This window comes from Dromiciops gliroides, chromosome 2 (genome assembly GCF_019393635.1).
Source record: "Dromiciops gliroides isolate mDroGli1 chromosome 2, mDroGli1.pri, whole genome shotgun sequence".
NCBI classification, from domain to species: domain Eukaryota; kingdom Metazoa; phylum Chordata; class Mammalia; order Microbiotheria; family Microbiotheriidae; genus Dromiciops; species Dromiciops gliroides.
In genome coordinates this window covers 628,473,042-628,493,560 of record NC_057862.1, presented here as the reverse complement: position 1 = coordinate 628,493,560, position 20,519 = coordinate 628,473,042, and positions in this window count along the sequence as shown.

The window sequence follows — 20,519 nt, the reverse complement described above, 5'->3', positions numbered from 1 at the left end:
CTCAATAGGTTTTATACCTGAGAACCCCACATAATTTGTGTTTGGATATAATGTCCCCCTGCCTTGTTTTTGTTCAGCCAGCCCACCTATATACAATCTCCAGCAGCCACATCTGTATTTAGCCACAGCTCTTTATGAGAAGGCAGCTTGAGATTCTATTAAAAATGCATTGTTACTATGAGTTTTTTTGTTCTTCCTTCCCACATAATAAGCTGAGAGTGACAGTGGGTGAGCATTCTACTGGGATGACTGCTGATCCTTTTATAGTCTTTATGGCCACACAAACTAATAGAAATGCATTTTATACCAGGCAGGTGAACTCACTCAGACTGAACTCCAATGTACAAAAGTATTGTTGTTTCATTCTCAGTTCAAGTTGTAATGGTAGCTTTGGTTAAACTAAACTGACAAGGGGGTTGGTCTTGGGCAATAAACGTCACAGTAAGAAAGACTGCTCATTGTGTTTCCTATTTACAAAATAAGTGTTTAAGAATAGCTTTATAGCTTGATTTGTCTGACACGACACCCAGGGTCTCTATGATTAGCACAGAAACCATCACCATTAGGTAAGATAAACCACTGGTAGACCATCAGAGGTAGACCAGGGTTCCATGGTTGAGCCTCAAAATTTCTATCTGGAGCAAGGAAGAAAAAGTCACAAAGGCTTCAAATGTGGGTATGGATGTAGGCCATTCATCTACCATTGAAGAATAAGAACTAACCTATTTGAGTGAAAAGAGGTTCTTCACCATAAGGAAGGCCACCAGAAAGTCAATTTGCTTTTAATTCTATTCAGGCCAACAAGTATTTACTAAGTGCTTAGTATCTTCTAGGCACTGTGTTAAGCATTGTAGATACAAAGATAAAGAATAGTCCCAGTGGTAAATCAGTTTATTATTACTATGGAGGGTTTGTAATCTATGTGAATGGATAGATGTTTACTCAACAAAGTATACAATTTAAATATTTATTCCTTCATTCATTCATTTGGACCTGAGAATCACAATTTAGGGCTGGAGGGAACATCATAGGTCATTTAATCTCTTTCATCTTATTTTACAGATGAAGACTATGTCTCTGAGACATCAAATAAACAAAAACAACTTAGTAGCCTAAGGCAGTGCAGATAGTAAATGGCAGAACTGGAATTTGAACCCAGATCTTCTTTTTAATGTACCAGAGTAAAGCATCAAAATAATCAATTTTTAAAAAGCTAATATTTATGTAGTGCTTTAAAGTTTGAAAAGTTATGAATATGTATACGTAGGTAGCATTATATATATGCATGTATATGCAAATATATTTATTCATATATACATACATGCATGACTTTTCAAACTTTGTATATAACATTTTTGTGTATACACAAATGTTTGTATGTACATATATGTATATTGCTGTACACATGTACAATATATGCATATTTGCATGAATAAATTTACATATGTGTATACAATTATATGCGTATATACACACATATTTTTATTTGATCCTCAGAACACTCTATAAGGCAGGTGCTATTATTATTTCCCATTTTTAAGAATGAGGAAATGAGATTCAGATACGTGAATGACATTTTCAAGGTTCATAAAGCTAGAATGCATCTGAGGCAGAATTCCAGGTCATGTCTTGCTGACTCCAAATTCCAGTACTCTATCACTTACCCATGTGTCTTAGCTATTCCTGTATGAAACCTTTCAACAAGTTATTTCTAATACTGGATAAATAAAAATACAATCAAAGAAAACCTACTAAACTCTTACAGGAAAGTTTACCTGCAAAAAAACTTTGATCGATTTTTATATTTTATATTTATCACAAGTAAAAAAAAAACAACAAATTATTTGAGATACAGAAAGAATAACAAATCCCCCAAAAGGGAGGGGATTTATTTTGGTTTATATGTACCTCATTTCCAGGCTTTCACCTAGTACTTCACACAGGGGCTTGGAGGCTAGCCCAAGGCTTTGTCAAACCAAGGTTACTAGCCTGACGCTCCCAATGTTAAGCAGAGCCAAAAATTGTATATCTGAAAGAAACAGTATATCTTAAAGGAACATATGTTTCATTTTACCTGGGGCGCCACAACCCTAGGGCCATCATTGGCTACCAAATCATTTTCCATAAATACTGCTTTGTAGGACTCTTGCCCATTTCTTTCCTCCTATCTTTCAGCAATATTACCACTTATCCTTCTTCAATCATTCAAAACTATAGGAAAAAATGAACCATTCATCTGAACCTGCCCCATGTTTCCTTGCCTCCATGCTCCTGTTGTTTCCCTGACTAGAACTGACTTTTCTGGTTAGTTCTTGTTTACTTCCTATTTACTCATATTTTAAAGCTAAACATAAATGTCACTTCTTTCATGACGTCCCTTTGTTTCTTCCAACTGGATGCTACCATTTTCTCCTCTTAATTCCCTTAGAACTTTATGTGTCTTATTGTATTCATTACATTCTGCCTTGAATTATAGTTTAGCACTTGTGGTGAGAAATACTGCCATGTAAATGAGACTAGATGGCTAGGCAGCTCAGTGATTCAGTGAATAGAGAGCTCTGGGCTAGGAATCCAGAAGCCCTGAGTTAAAATATGACCTCAGGCACTTACTAGCTGTGTGATGCTGGGCAAGTCACTTAACCCTGTTTGTTTCAGTTTCCTCATCTGTAAAATGAGCCTGAGAATGAAACGTCAAACCACTCCAGTATCTGTGCCAAGGAAACCCCCAAAGGGGCCATGACTGAACTATAAAATGGGGAAACTAAGGCAAATAGAAGTAATGTGACTTGTCCAGGGTCACTGAGCTGGTAAGTCTTGGAGTCTGAATTTGAACTCAGTATTTTCTGGCCCTAGGCCTAGAACTCTATCCATTGAACTACCTAGCGCCCTAAGTTTAAAAAGTAAACACACAAGGAAGTAGGAATGGCCTTTCTTTAGACTTAAATGATAGTTGCAACCAATGTAAAATCTGGGAAGCTGCACTCAACTGAATTAATGCTTTATCTTTACTGAGTAATATTCCCTTGGTTAATTATTTGATAGTTTATAAAATGTTTTCAGAATTGGGTAGGAGACATAATTAGCTCAAAACAAAGGCATTTATTGAAATGAACCTCCAAAACATTCTCCATTCTCAATAAATCAGGAGCACACTTTCCCACAAATAAACATAGTATCCATAGAAGAATGGCATAATGGGATGTAACTAGTAGTGAGCATACATTTAGAGCATATGTAGGCAATTCACACCTCCTATACTGTGTGGTTTCAATATCCTTCCTCCACTTATCAAGTCCTCTCTGGAGCTTGACTCTTGATTGCCAGGGCTATTTCTTTCTAGAATCCTCTTCTTCACAGCCTTTGAATCATTTCCTGGACTGAGCCATTGCCTCTATGTCCATGTCCAAATGGACTGATGAGTGTATATCTCTGTTCCTTTGATTGTACCTTAGAGTTTCTTTGTCTAATGATATAAGATGTCTCTCTCTGTCTCTGTCTCTGTCTCTGTCTCTGTGTCTTGGCCATGCTTAATTTGCTGGATGAATGACAAGCTCAGTGAGGACCATGAGGAACGTGTCTTATTCACCTTTTTTGTCACTCAATTCTGGGCATCAGGCCTTGCTCAATTGGCAACTCCATAATATTTGTTGAATGAATTTTCGGTAGATTACTACTGGTTTCAATTCTAGTCTTGTTTATATCTAAGGGGATAAGGTTGTGAGGCAGACAAGGACCGAAAAACTGGCTATTTCCTTGTTGTTGATCACTGTTATTCTGCCTAAGAGAAAATCAAGAATAGTAGCAGAGACAAAATTACAGTACAATTGTTTGGGGATTACTTTTCTGTTGTCTTTCTTGAATATTAAAGTTTAAATGTGAATATAAAAGTCTAAAATAATTGTATGAAAGAAAGCCCAGGTGAGTATTTCTAACATATAAAGAAGAAAGAAAACAGAATATTTGGGGCAGAGGAATATGCTCAATAAAATAAGATTAATGTGCAGAGGTGTTTCTACACATGTGATAGGATAGGGAATGTGTTAGCCAAACTCAGAGTCTGCTTCAAACAAAGTTTCTGGACTGTGTGTTCTTCTTATTATAAATGGGATATCTTTCTTTACAAATGGGAGAACTTGGTACACCTTGGAAGGCTTCTTTCAAAAGGAACATGGCTGTTCATCATCTTCTTTATCTTAATTAATATTTATTGAAAACCTATAAATATCTTGAGTGGTATATGGAAGGAAAGATTATACAAGAGATTACATTCCTGCCTGGATTTAAATTTATAAAAATTAAACAAACATAGGTACATTTTTTCCTCTTTCTGTTTATCATTATATTTCCTGTTTTCCAGAATGTTCTATGACTCTTTGGGAAAGTGAGCAGACCCCAACCTTGCTTTTCAGGAAATTACATTCTGGAGAGGGAGAAAAAGGCATAGTGAAAGAACTGATTATTTCTTTCTCATATTAATAGTCAATTATTAAAAATGAGGAGGCTCAAGCTTTTTCCCCTGTCCTATTTCTTTGTCTGAAGCCCATTCTCTTAAGGACAGAGTTGATGGAAGATAGGATTAAAATTCCCCTCATTCTGAGTATTGCTATTTCACCCTACTAGATCAGACTTCTAATCCAAGGTAAATTCCTGTCCATTGTGTTCCATTCTAGCAAGTTTAGGTGGAGCTAGATCCTTTGTCCAGGTTGCACAAGGTTGGAGTTGGTATGGATGTAGAGCTAGTCTCTCTATCCAAGAGTAACATGATGTTGCTCTCTCAGTCCCTCATCAGAGAGAGCACACTTCTTGGTCCCTGGGACCCCCCAAGAAATCCATTATTTTTGTTTGTTTGTTTGTTTTGTTTTGTTTTTTGTTTTGCGAGGCAATGAGGGTTAAGTGACTTGCCCAGGGTCACACAGCTAGTAAGTGTCAAGTGCCTAAGGTCAGATTTGAACTCAGGTACTCCTGAATCCAGGGCCAGGTGCTTATCCACTGTGCCACCTAGCTGCACCCACACTTCTTATTGTAATATTAATTCTCTCATGAATTTTTAACCAATAAGAGTTGATTGCCACCCTCTGAAACACTCACTTTTTTAAAGGCATATAAGCCATGAGCCTGCCACCCTGGTTGTCTTTGGCATTCAAGAGAGCCACTGACCTCTTTTATTAATAAAATGCTAGAATTATTAATAAAATGATTGACTACCCAGAATTTATGTCCCTAAATTTTTTTTTAACCATCAGAAAAGAAAGGTGACATTTTTTTTTTATTTGACATACTGCAAAGTAGATTGTAGTTTAGTCAGGGTAGTATAATAGAAATTAATAAATCAACAAGTATTTATTAAATTCTTACTATATGCCAGGGTCTATGTTAAGCTCTGGCAATAGAAATACAAGACAGAGTAAAAATACAAAGGTCAAACGCCCTAGGTTTTGATATTTATCCCATTATAAGTTCAGTGATCTTGGACACGTCACTCACTTTTCTAGGACTCAGTTTCTTCATCATTAAAATGAAGGGTTTATACTAAAGGATAACTTGGAGGCCAAGCATTGGGAAGTCATAAAACTTTTTGACCAATCAACCTCCTGTCCACATGCTCCTATACCTCTGATTCATGTTTGCACAGATAAAGAAGGCTTTCTGCCAAGTATGCTTATATAACCTACATTTATAAATATCAGGGAAGGTTGGGGAGAAACTAGATGGGAATCCACATAACATTCCTGACCATGCCAGACAGTGACCTCCCTGTAAGTCTCCTTTACATAAATTCTATCTCTTTAACCCTGGAGCTGCCAATGGCTTTCTTCTGTATCGAGATAACAATCTCGGGGTACAACGGAGCTATGCATCTGAGCTTCTATGTGTACCCAACAATTTGGCATAATACCATACCAACAGAAAACTGAAGTGCCTCCCAGACCTCATTTTCTATGATAATATACCAGCCTTTTTTTGTCAGGGGAGGCTTCAAGTAGGACATGGCAGTCAAGTTATTTCAGCAGTTATGAAGACTTGGCACCATTACAAATATGTGACATCCCAGGTCCAGGTGAGGTTTTAAAAACCTATAGCTCCTACCAGCTATGCAACATCAACAGGTGATACAACCAAGGGGAGTAATGCTATGTGTGAGCTTTGCCTGCCCCTTTAAGATAAATCAGCTTTTAAAACAAAACATAAATATAAACCAAACAGATAAAGGCTAGTGGGATGCTCACATTAGATACTAAATATTTATACAGGGACTTTTCCATACACCTGTAACTTTCTCAGAAGTTCTCTGAACATGAATCCAAAGCTTATCCAGGAGATAATCTCAAAGACATGATTTCTTATAAAAGAAAGGAATGCAAATAAATGTTCCTGGAATAATTTACAACCCTAAAAGGCATGTCTTTTGTTTCACCTAGAAAGAAGCATTTTTTTTTTCTTGAAGTTTTCCAGGAATGGAGATTTCACAGTTATAAGAATGAGACAGAAATATGCCCAGGGAAACAGAGACATCAAGGAAATGGAAGACTATTAATCATCTTGGACAATGAAAATTGTGACAGTTTTAAGTCGCTGAAATGTAGAGCTGATTCTTTAAATCTTCTTTTAGTGTATAAAATGATAGAAAGAAACTTGAACCAACAAAAAAAAAAGAATAAAGAGAATTTCTACTAGTTATTGACCAGAGAACATAAGGGAATATTTGCAAATGTTAATCCAGTTTATGAAGAAGATAAGGAGTATTTCAGGGCAAAAAGAATCCTATTAGTCTTTTTTTTTCTTTGAAGAAAAAGAGGGAAAATGTCAAAGTTGTAAGAAAACAGAGTTCAAATACAAGGCCAGTCTGTTCCCCCGCCAAACTCAGAAAGGAAACCAAAAAAAAAAAAAAAAACCCAACAAACTAACAAATGCTTATTTTAAAACTGAGTTTGCTTCTAAAAATATCCAATACAGACATTTAAATTGTATTTAAATAAAGTTTAAAATGAATAGTATGGGCTAGATAGTCTTTTAGGTTCCTCCCTTTCCAGCCCTAAAATTCCATGTCTCTCAATATGATTAATTCAGGGGTAGAGCAGAGTTTGGCAAAGATGGAAAAAAAAATGTCTAAGGTAGTAGGTAACAATAAAATGAGGTAATATTTGTAAAGCACTTAACACCATACCTGCCACATGGTAGGTGCATAAAAATGTTTGTTCCCTCATAGTAATGATAATGATAATGATAATAATAATAATAGTCCTAATCACAGTAGAATAGTCACAATCGCAATAGAATTTATATGTTGATTCAAAGTTTGAAAAGAACTTTACAAATAGTATTTCATCTTATTGTCACAACCCTGGAAGGTAGGTGCTATAATTACTCCCATTTTACAAATGAAGAAACTAAAGCAAACCTGAGGTAAGTGACTTAGCCAATATCACAAGGCTAGTAAATGCTTGAGGGAGAATCTGAACATGTCTTTTTATCTCTAGGTCCAATCCTTTACCCACTGTGAAATCTAGCTGCTACTTGGTTTTACTTTAATAAACATTTGGTAACAAGATCAAGAAAACAATTTTGAAGAAGGCAGGACATTAATACAGCCTCATAGATTACAATTTATTAAAACTCATAAAAGTGTCTGGCAAAATTTCAATGTTGAAGAGCCCTTTTTGATCTGAAGCATGACATCTTTCAGTAATGGTTGCACAGTCTAAAAGATATATTAGCTAAAATTTGTATAGTGTTTTAAGGTTTGCTAAGAGCCTTATATGTATTCCATTTTACTTGATCTTCACAACAATCTTGTCAGTTAAATAGTATGACTATCCCCATTTTACAGATGAAATAAATGAGACGGAGGGGTTAAAAACACTTGCCCAGAATACAGATAGCTTACATACATAGCTAGTAAGTACTTGAGGGAGTATTCAAAATCCTTGTCTTCCATATTATGAGCCTAGCACTCTATCTGCTATGTCATCTAATAGGGGGTAGGATGGAATAAGCATTTATAAAGTATCTACTATGGCTAGGAATGGTGCTAAGTTCTTTAAAAAATATTACTTTCTTTGAACCTAATAGAGACAATGTCTTCCTCACTTCAAGCCCAGTGTTCTAGTCACTGAGCCACCTAGTTTTCTGATACACAGAGATATCAAAGGATCTGTAATTTCGTGTTATGTGAGAACTCGCTCCACAAACGCAGATTGCTACTAGTAAGTCACCCAGGGAGGATATGTGACTCTGAAGGATCTAAGTAGAGGTTAAATGCCTTGCCTAGGTTCATTCAACCTATGTTGAACTGAGATAGTCATTCACCCCAAGCCTACCTCCAACAGGGCGGGGAACTAGGTGGCTCACTGGATAGAACCCCAGCCCTGAAGACAGGAAGATCTGAATTCAAATCCAACCTCAAACCCTAGCTGGGTGATCCTGGGTAAGTCACTTGACCCTGTTTTTCTCAGTTCCTTATCTGTAAAATGGGCTGAAGAAGAAAATGGCAAAGTATTCCAGTATCACTGCAAAGCAAACCACAAATGGGATCACAGAGAGTCAGACAGGACTGAAATGACTGAACCACAGCAAAAGCTCTACCAGAAGAATGGTTTTGGGGAAGGGAAGAGTTACTTCTGAGATGAGACTGAAGGAGCTACATTATCAGCCTACAACTAGAAAAGGTTTCAAAGTAGTAAAAATTCAGTTGATTTATTACTTATTAAGTAATGACAATGTGCCTGGTGTGGTGTTAACATTAGGCTTAACAGGGGCAGCTAGATGGCGCAGTGGTTAAAGCGCCGGCCCTGGATTCAGGAGTACCTGAGTTCAAATCCGGCCTCAGACACTTGACACTTACTAGCTGTGTGACCCTGGGCAAGTCACTTAACCCCCATTGCCTCAATAAAAAAAAACAAAAAAAAAACATTAGGCTTAACATCAGGAAAACTTTGCTTCAAATTCAGCCATCTAGCTATGCCCACATTAGGAGCTAATTTAATTAGTAGCAGCAGTGATATGCAGTTTTTCTCCTTACCCCTTTAAGAAAGATTAGCTTTTAAATCAGGTCATAAGTTCAAACTATGCAGATAAGGACCACCTGAACCCTTAAGTAACTAATATATTTCTCTAATATGTAGCTAGTGATTCAGGTTACCACAGTACACTCAAATTTCATTTAAAAACACAATTATAAAAATTGAAAATTAGATGCAAGTTCCAAATAGTTTAAGCTAGAATATTTCTGCATCACATTAAAAAAAATAAAATTACCTTATTTTTTCATATTTGACATAAAATCCAAATCATAATAATTTGAGTGTCTTATTCCTACAGAAATCATTACTATATTTGCTTGGTTTTCTAGTTGCATTGCAAATTTAAATATTCTGTCCTTTTGTTCCCCCATAAACAATTTTAAAAATTCATAAATCTTTTCTTCAAATAGTAACAATTAAAATGAATCAAGCAAACATTAAATATGTATATGTTTATATACATTATATGATATAACGTGACATAATATGACAAAAGTATAGTAAAACAGGGTTGTATAGGGTATGTGTGCACATGTACACATATAGTTATAAATACATATGCCTATGTATATTTGTGTGACAAAAGATTGAGAACCACAAAAGATGGAGACTCACAAACTCAAGAAATGCAATTATTCACAAAAACATATAGCTAATGTAGTTATTTGCTTTGCTTGCCTATTCATAGTCATGACCTGAGTTTTGTTTTTCTTTCTCATGAAAATGGCAAGGTAAATACAATATTATCTAATACTTGTTTTTTCCCAAATATTACATTTTTTTATTTTTTTATTTTTGATAAAATAGTTCATTACATGTATGGATAAACTCAATTTAGTTTTTTTAATTGTATTTTATGACTTTTTATATAAATAAATTAACTCACTTCAAATCATCAAGAAAATTCATAATTTGATCAGTGTGGGGGATCTCTCTATTGAGACGAATTAAAATCTCTTTGTACCCTAATAGATAATTTCATCAGTTGTTCTGGCTGAAGAAAAGCATCTCATGATCACTGGCATTCTTCTGATGAGGATGCTTCTGATATCACTTAATGGCTTGTCCTGGGTTCCATACCTTTCTAAATTGGTAGGAAATGCCTGCTAGTATTTATATCCCTGAAAAGTCCAGGATCACTTCCACACCATGATCAGTTAGGATTTTAATGGGGAAAGAAAAATCACAAATCAGAAAATAAACCTTCATCAGACCATGTCTCTCAGTTTGGGGTTGCTAAATATGGCATCAATATTTGGGTATAGTGGTTCGTCAGATTTTATAAATTCCATTTGTATGTCTGCTTGCTAATTAAGAGAACCTGGAAACCTCCTTAAGATAGCTAGGTGGCAGAATAGACAGAGCCCTGGGCCTGGAGTCAGGAAAACCTGAGTTCAAATCTAGCCACAAATACTTACAAGCTGTTCGACCCTAAGCAAATCACTTAATCCTCTTTGCCTCAGTTTCCTCATGTGTCAAATGAGCTAGAGAAGGAAATGGCAAACCATTCCAATAGCTTTTTTTTTTTTTTTTTGGTGAGGCAATTGGGGTTAAGTGACTTGCCCAGGGTCACACAGCTAGTAAGTGTTAAGTGTCTGAGGCCGGATTTGAACTCCGGTCCTCCTGAATCCAGGACCGGTTCTCTATCCACTGTGCCACCTAGCTGCCCCCATTCCAATATCTTTACCAAGAAAATCTCAAATAGGGTTACAAAGAGTGAGAAGAGAATGAAAAATGAAAACAAATGAACAAGATTATCTCCTTGTAAATGCCTTTTGTATTATCTTTCCTGGGACTGTCCTTTCTGAAAAAAGGTATATGTAATGAAAAAAAAAAAATTCAGGAAAGAGAATCTTTCTCCATGGGGTTGAGGTTTGGGCTTCTCTCTCTCTTTCCCCCTCCTCTATACACACTAGACAAATGAACAAAGAAATGTGTTTTCCCCTGTGTTTCTGCCTCTTCTGCAGTCTGCCAGGATTAAACTGTAGCCTGTTTAAGTCACATTGTCATGCACTGGAAACCCCCTAGAGTTTAGGCTCTGCCAAAGAACTAGCAATGAAGAAAAATCATCCCGTGGTCCTTCTGGCTCTAAAGGAAGGAGGGGAAATCTCAATTTCCCCTGACGTCTATTAGGTTTGGGCTGTGGTGAGAGGACTAAGGACCCTTATCCAGCCACTGTCCTTTACCAATGATTTTAAGTTGAAATTGTTGTCTGCACTTTTGTTTGGGATTGGGATAGTCCTAATGGGAGTGGAATTTAGGGGAAAAATTAAGAATCACAATTTAAACAAAAAAATAGAAAGGCTCAAGCCAGGAAATGCATACCACTAATGCTGATATTAGTTATGCTCTAAAACACTGCCACTCTGTGGTAAATTGGAGACATAGCGATTGCTTCTAAATACTTATAGGCAAGGAGTCCACACAGTGACTCAAGAGAGCTTCCTCATTTTAGTCATTAATCTGAATGTTTTGCAGGGGTTTATAAAGGGACTGTTACCCCAATTTCCCATTTTCTTCTCTAATTTTCAGTGTTCTTTCACCTATTTACTCCTTCCCCAACCCCATGAAGTTCAGCAGGTAGAAGCTTGACATGATTGCTAAAGAGTTTATATGAAGAAAAATTCCTGAAGGAGGTTTGTCAGAAATAGTAGAGGAGAGTGGCCTACTCTGGAAGGAAATGAGGAAAGTGTTCAGGGATGGAGTGGGCAGCTGGGGAGGTACAACTACTTAAGAAGTATATGCAGGTAAAGTGGAAAGAGCATTGAAGAGGCACCTAGGAGATTCACATATCTTTTTTTTTTTTTTTTTTGCAGGGCAATGAGGGTTAAGTGACTTGCCCAGGGTCACACAGCTAGTAAGTGTCAAGTGTATGAGGCCGGACTTGAACTCAGGTCCTCCTGAATCCAAGGCCAGTGCTTTATCCACTGTGCCACCTAGCTGCCCCCACCTAGGAGATTCAGATGCTTGTCTCCAGTCTGGAACTAACTAGCAATAGGATCATAATCTCTCTGGGCCTCTCTGTAAAATTAGCATGCTAATTCAAATTATCTCAGAGGTCCATTGTAACTCTAAATGCCTATGACCGTGTGACCCATTCTTACCTCAATGTGTCAGTGAATGTGTGATCTTTCTCATCAACCTACCTCCTTATCCTCCTCACATCTTATCTATGATCTTCCAGGAATCCCCTCTTGGAGATCTACCCAATGCACTGGAAACTTTCTTCAAAGCAGAGTTCTTAATCATTTTTGAGGGGTGGTATCATGGGATCCTTTGGAAGTCTGGTGAAGTCTATGAGCCTCTTCTTAAAATAATTTAAATAAACAGAATAGAATAATTGTAATCATTTTAAATGCATAAAACACATAGAATTAAAACTAAAACAATGATATATTATATAAAGAGGAAACAAATATATACATATCTTAATACATTAACATACTTGTTATATATTAATTATTATAATATAGTTACATGTGTTTTATTGACACATCCAATTTATATGTATATAATTGTTTTCCTTTTAATCCTTATGAAGGTTTTAAAGACTTATAAAAACAAGATTATGAACCCCAAATTAAGAACTCCTATGAAGATCTTCTCATATATTATTTCATGGAGACCAGTAAAACACTAAAGTTGTCCAATTTTTATCTCTCACTCTCCCTACATGTTTTAGCCATTAAAATACATATAGTGGGGCAGCTAGGTGGCGCAGTGGATAGAGCACTGGCCCTGAATTCAGGAGGACCTGAGTTCAAATCTGGCCTCAGACAGTTAATACTTACTAGCTGTGTGACCCTGGGCAAGTCACTTAACCCCAATTGCCTAAAAAAAAATACATATAGCATATTGGTGCACACTAACAGGGGGAAATGTTTTGTTTTCTACATAATCACCTTGAAGACAGAGACCATATTTTATTCTTTCCAGTATCTTGAACAACTGGCATAATGCTCCATTTGTATTAAGTCCTCAGTAAAACTTTTAGGTTCCAAAGTGAATGAATGAAGTAGAAGTTGACATGAATTATCTGCCATTTGGATTTTTTGGATACCAGTCATCCTTTTTACAATGCAAGCACCTTGAGTCAGCTGATGTTTTTTTTTATCTTTTTTTAATAGCCTGAATACCTACAAGACTTTTTTTTTTACATAGTAGGTATCAAATAAATTATTCTTGGCTTACAGTAAATTATAGAAAACATTGGGAATTACATGTAACAGAGGGGATATCCAGAGTTGGATATGCATGCTGGTCTGTTGCTGAAAGACATGCTTTTATGCTTTGCTGAGATGCCATGACAATTACTTTTCAGTCCCTATCACTGGGAAATGCTTCAAATGGGTTGGCTGATGAACATCATAGATAATGGAGATTTAGGCGGGGGAAAAAAAAAACACCCCTCTATCCTTCTTAGGTTATATGAGGAGGGAGGGAAAAGGTTTCACTTCACTTTGGGGTCTGCCTCTTTGGGAGAAGAGGGAGTGGTTCCAAACTTCCCTCTCCTTTAGACTCCTAGTAATGGACTGGGAACGATTTATTTTCCTTATCTTCTCCTGTCGAAGCTCCAGTTAGCAATGGTGGCTAGCAATTTGAGCATATGACAATGCCAATCAACATTGATTTGCCCAGGTGGGCCTGAGTCCCTGGCTGCCTTCTTCTGTCTTTGTTTTCTATCTTCTCCTCTACGTACAAATTTACTACCAACGATAAGCAATCCTTTGAAATGGATATGCCCAGTCTTAGTTACTTCATGGAGTTGAGAGATGATTCTTGAGTTATACCCCTTCTCACAGAAGAAAAAAAAACACCCCCTCATTTGCAGCTGAATGGATTAACAAAAGCTAAGCCCCAGTCCTTCTGTCCAAAAGATGAAGATATTTTGGGTTTCTCAGAGAGGGGTCTGAAAGAAATCTCTGTCCAGTAGTCCCCTCAAGTTACTTTAGCTTTCAAGGATATCATAATAATAGTAATGAGTTATTATTTTATGCTTTAAGTTTTGAGGGAGCTAATTGTCAGCTTATGGCTCTTTTGTATAGTCATCATTTATCTGATGGTGGAAAAAATAGATATCCGTTATCTAATAAACATTTTGTACATTGAAAAATTTTCTAGCATGGACCCTGTTTTGGGGAGCACCTAGAAATGATTCAAAGCTAAGCTTTGGGTAGCAACAATTATTTACTGTGTAAAAGAAAAATGGTTTCCCTTTCTTTATCGGTCAATCCCCTCTCAAGAGCAATTCAGTCCATGTGAATCAAAAGCTAGAGCCCTTTATAGGAGAGGAACTACCTTGACCATGTGTACATACATGTTTAGTAGCTGTGGTCATTGTTTATTTCCCCTGCTTCTTCATTGCAGGAAGATGAGGAAGCCTTAAATTATTCACATATCAATATTTCGAGATTGGTGTTCATCATCAATGTCCTTTTCTCACAACGAGGATCCCAGAACATGGATTATATGATCTCTCTCCTCCTTACCTCCAATCCCCTCCCCACTCCTTTCTCCTTCCCTTCACTGTATGAGCTCTCAGAATCAACCTGTGATTCAGAAGTTTTAATAAGGTTAGCCTAGTTTAATTTAAGTGGGTTTGAAACCTCTGTTGTCACAATCAAAGAAGCATTCACATTACCAAATTAACAGGGTTTATTAGGAGAGTGGCCGACTACTGAAGTCCTTTGAACATTCAGCCATATGGGTATATCAAGACCAGATCAAACAAGTCTGACAGTAATTAAGATAATAGGTACTCTGCCTGGTTTTCCCCAGTTTCATCTGAGCCTATCAGGTAACATATTCTGGGCATTTTGTTCAGGATGTCAAAGGACACATACTGCAAATGGATTTGCATTATGGAGGCCATCACGTACTGGGCACCCTTTGGCAATATAGCAGTCACCCTCCTGCCAGTTACTGTCCTCCCATGAGCGCTTAGCACATGCCACCACAAAGACTCCACAGGTCAGTGGCTTGATAGCTCTGGTTTTCTTTGTGCCAGATGGCTAGGTTGCCACCATCTCCTCCTGGTGACATTTCACTTTGATATACCTTCAATTCTGAGGCATTTGCTAAATAGGTAACTACAGCATGTATAATTTCCTCATTAAATCCAAAGACAAGGTCACTGTATGTTAAACTGAAGAAGCAGCTAGTTCACATGTGTTATCGGCATGAAAATATGAATGCAGAGTTTGTGCACTGACCTTTCAATATCGTTCAGAATTGACTTTGGCAGACCCTGTCTAATGGTAACTATATCAAGGCCTGTTTTGCTAGGGGAATTATAACAGGGTAAAGACTGAAAATGTGTCCTCCAAAATGGGAGATGTTCTTTGATATGTACATCTCTATAGAAAGATTAGACTTGGAATCAGAGTAAATATATCAATTAAAAAGAAACAAAACCTAAGTTCATTTGTGTTTGTAAAAGTTATCATATGATCAAAAAACTCCAAATTTACACACTTACAGTGTTGACTTAATAAAGAAATGCCTGATGGAGATGGAAGAATGCTTGTTGAGAATAAAATATCTCTAACAGATGAAGGAAGATGAGCATAGAATTGTATTTGGAAAACAAGTATACCTGCCCCAAAAGTAAATTAATAGATGGTCAGGATACTGAAAAGAGAAATGGGGGGGAAAAGGCCCTTTTTGAAAAAGAAGGTTTGTATCTAAACATGCAAAGCATGGTGGGAAATTGAGACGATTATGTGGATAATTAAAGCTCAAATTTATTTTCGTTTGATGAGCCTAGATGATGAGGGTGGGAGTAAGTTGTGACTTTGAATTATTTATATAGAGTATAGCCTTAATTTCACTAACTGTGGACCTGGAAAGAGGTCAGAATGGACCTCTGGCAGACTTCATTTAATCCCTCATTTTCTAAACACGAATGCCATCTAAGAACAAAAAGAGCCCATAGAGAAATGATAGTGTTTCATAACCAAATGCACTGGTTCAAATGAAATTGGTATTTATCAAATTTCAATAGCCCTCATCCCAGTGTCTGTGTTTGGCCCAATAGTCATACCAGATGCTCAGGTCCTTTAATGCCAAGAAACCTTCAGGATGTACATGTATGCTAGAATGTAATTGAAAATTAGACTTTCAATTATATCTAAAGTTATGCTGGCCCTCTAACACAATTTCTTTTTAACATATAGTTTTTATGTATTCAGCTTTGGAATGCATTGAGACTGACATGATAGTCAGGATCCGATTAGAATTTAGGCAACAGAACATCTGTTGCTACAGGAGAAAGGTCATGGTACACTACTATAAGGGAAGGCGCAGTCTTTTTGTATATGTTAGAGATGACCCATATTCTGGGTAGGATTGTTTTAATTTTTTGAAGTAATGGGAACACTGATGCATACACACACATATACACACATGTGTGTGTGTGTGTATGCATGAATGTATGTGTGTATATATGTATGTATGTGTGTATTTATTTATCAGATTTTTGTTCCTTTTGATGCATTGGTCTAGAATAGGGGCAATTAGTAGTTCAGAGATTACATGGGAATGAAATTATAACATCCATGGTTAGAGGCAAGGGCTAGAGCAATAGGCCTGAATCCAGGAAGATCTGAGTTCAAGTCTTGCCTTAACACTGATTGTGATTTTTGGTAAGTCACCGAACCACTGTCTGCCTCAGTTTCTTGAACTGAAAATTGGGGCCATTATAATACCTACCTACCTAACTACCAACCTATCTCACAATTTTGTTGTGAAGATCCAAACAAAAACAACATTGTATCTTCCTAGAGCCTGCCTGAGCCAAACAACACACACCTATGGATAGATTATTATTAAATATAAAATAAAAACGATGAATTTATGAGAGAAGAAACTAGAAACTGGGGAGATCAAGACAGGATTCCTATAGAAGATTGTACTGGAGTTCTGCTTTGAAAGAAGTGAATAGGGAGTACATTCTAAACACAGGCAACATGTGTTCAAAGATATAGAAATAGAGAAGAAGGCTGTTTGCAGAAAGTGGGATTTGAGTTGATTACTAAAAGAAGCCATAAAAGTCAGGAAGGACAGCTAAGTGGCACAATGCTGGACCTGGAGTCAGGAAGACTCATCTTCCTGAGTCCAAATCTGACTTCAGATACTCCTAGTTTTGTGACCCTGAGCAAGTCACTTAACTCTGTGTGCCTCAGTTCCCTCACCTATAAAATGAGCTAGAGAAAGAAAAAACAAACTCTTCCAGTATCTGTGACCAGAAAATCCCAAATGAGGTCACAAAGAGTCAGACATGACTGAAAAATGACTGAATGACAGCAACAACAATGGAAGTCGAGAGGAAGAGGTGAGGAAGGATAGCATTAGAGGTATCAAGGATAACCATTTAAAAGGCAAGGAGTCAAGAGCTGTGGTGCCATGTTCTAAGTACAACAAAACGGCGTGTGGGGTTGTGTTTTAGAGCATATAGAGGGGTGTAAGTTATAACAAGACTAAAAAGACAGGAAGGGGTCAGATTTTGAAAGTCTTTAAATGCTAAGGGAAACACTTTATATTTGATCTTAGAAGTAACTGAAAACCACTCAAGTTTATTGACATGGGGGGAGGAAAGATTGACCTCCTCAAACCTGTGCTTTGGGAATATCACTCTGGGCAGTGAATGTAGCCTCTCCCTTATAGTGGAGAAAGACTTGTTCCAGAGAGACCAAAGAGAAGTCTATTGTAATAGTCTAGGTGAGTAGTGATCAAAGCCTAAACTATGGTGTTAACTGTGAGTGGAAAGAAGAGGACATAGAGGTGAAATGATTTGAAAGTAGAAATAAGACTTGACTGATACCAAAATTAGGAGCTTGGGTGATTGGGAGGAGAGTGGTAACTTGGATAGCAAAAGGATGGTTGGAAGGAAAGGGTTGAAGTAAGGAGACCAATAAGGTTCAAGAAATGATAGACTCACTGATTTAAGAGTGGAAAGGATCTTTAAGGAGGCTATCACAATACTTGAAGTCAGGAATTCTTGACTTTGTGTCTCAGACATTTTGATACTGTAAGAGGGGTTTTAAAAGATCCCCCAGGTTCATTAAACCCTGTACAGGCCACCAATCTGTAAGGGCCAAATTTAATATCAGAAGAGCTGCCCTCTGCCACAACTGTTCTTCCCAGACTGATGAGAAAGAAGATTAAAAAGGCTGCTTTTAAATAAACACAAAACAGGGTTTATTGATGAGAACCAATTTAGAAATAAGGACAAAAAAAAGTAGGATATACAGCCTGTAAACTCACCCATCAGACTCAGCTGCTTCACATCTAACTTTCTCTATCCCCCTGGCTTCTGCGTTCAACTCTCTCACCTGCCACCATGAACTCTTCTCTCTCTCTTCTTCTTGTCTCCTCTTGTCTCCTCCTCCCTTTCATTTCCTTTCTTCTTCTCGTCTCTTTCCCCCTTTCCTCTACGTCCCCCAGAAAAAAAAAAAAACAACAACAACAAAAAACATTTCTCTCACAGGAAACCCAGGCCGACCACCCACATACCCCAAACTAATTCATTGGCATGCCTAGGGGTGGCACCCAAGGCCTACTGGGCCATGGAGTTTCCTTGTGTACCTCTGCTTGGCAGAGTGAGCCAGTGCTCAGATTTTTGGTGCATAAGCCCACAAGGCAGAGGAACTATGCAGGTTGCACCTGAGGCTGAGAAAGCAGTGCGGGGTATGCCGAGGCTAATTTTAGCCAAAGATGGGGTCCTGAATTGCAATTGATATTTACAATATTGTGGTGAAGCTTGTAGATTCCTTCTCAGAAGAATATTTAAAAATACATAACATAAAATACATTGCTTTACAAAGGAAAATGTTTTTTTACAAAGCTAGTGGACCCCATCTTAATGATATCTTCTCTTACAGTGATGTGACGACTCATGAGTCAATTCAGATAATGTAATATTATAGTAAATGTGGAGCTACTGGGATAAGAAGGAAGAAAGGGAAATAGATACTAAAATTAGAAGCTAAGTTTACAATGGGATTGTCAAAGCCAGCAAAGATAATTAGGTATGATATGATGATTACAAATCTTTGAAACCAAGAGCCAAGGAGGAAGAGAATTCAAGAAGGCTTGAGAGATTTGGAAGCTTAGTTCATGATGTTAGACATCAATACAAGGAATGGGATATAGTATCTGTTGATTGAATTTGGGGCCCTACAGTTGTATTCAGAAGACCTGATTTCAAATCCTCATTCCTCATTGAGCTGGATAAGTCACTTGCCCACTCTGGCTTCAGTATCCTCATCTATAAAATGAAGAAGTAGGACTAGTTCACTAGTTTTATTCCACCTCAAAATCTATGATGTTATGATTCCACTTTAGCTTGGAAAAGACAAGAGGTAGGGAAGATGTAATCATCTTTATCAAGTATTCAAAGAATTCTTTGAAAAGGGGGTTAAATTTGGGGGCAGCTAGGTGGCACAGTAGATAAAACACCAGCCCTGGAGTCAGGAGGACCTGAGTTTAAATCTGGCCTCAGACACTTGACACTTACAAGCTGTGTGACTCTGGGCAAGTCACTTAACCCTCATTGCAAAAAAAAAAAAAAAAAGTGAAATTTGTTTAGCTTTCTTCATAGGGAGAACCCAAGAGTAATAAGTGGTAGTAGATTTTACCTCACATAACTTTTTTACTATTTTATTATTTTCCAGTTACATATAAGGATAGTTTTCAATATTTGTTTCCATAGGATTTTCAGTTTGAAATTTTTCTCCCTCCCTCCTCCCCAGGACAGAAAGCAATCTAAAATAGGTCATATATGTGCAATCACATTAAACATATTTCTGCATTAGTCATATTGTGACAGAAGAGTCAAAGCACAAGGGAATAACACACAAGAAATAAATTAAAAAAAAAAAAAACAGCGCCAAAAGTAGAAACAGTATGGTTCAATCTGCATTCCTAAACCACAGGGCATTTTTTCTGGATGTTGTGAACATTTTCTATTACGAAGTTCTTTTAAATTGTTTTGGACCATTGCATTGCTAAAAAAGAGCCAAGTCTGTTACCATTGTTCATCATATAATGCTGCTGTTATCGTATACAATGTTCTTCTGGTTCTGCTCCTCTCAGTCAGCATCAGTTCATGTAAGTCCTTCCAGGTCTTTCTGAACTCCCCCTGCCCATCATTACTTTTCACATTGATTTTTTAAAACTTTGTGTTCTAAATTTTCTTCTTCCCTCCCTCCTCATCCCTCCCTATGAAATCCAGCAATTCAATATAAGTCATACATGTGTGGTTATGCAAAACATCTTCTCATTAGTCAGGTTGTGAAAGAAAATAGACAAAATACCTTTATAAAGAGGAGCTAACAAATAAAATTATACTTCAATCTGTATTCAGATACCATCAGTTCTACCTCTGTTGATGGTTTGCATTTTTCATATGTCCTTTTGATAACATCCTGATCATTTCTTTCATACTTACTATTGTTAACTGTATTACTCTCCATCTTAATCACTCCCCTCGATATTTAC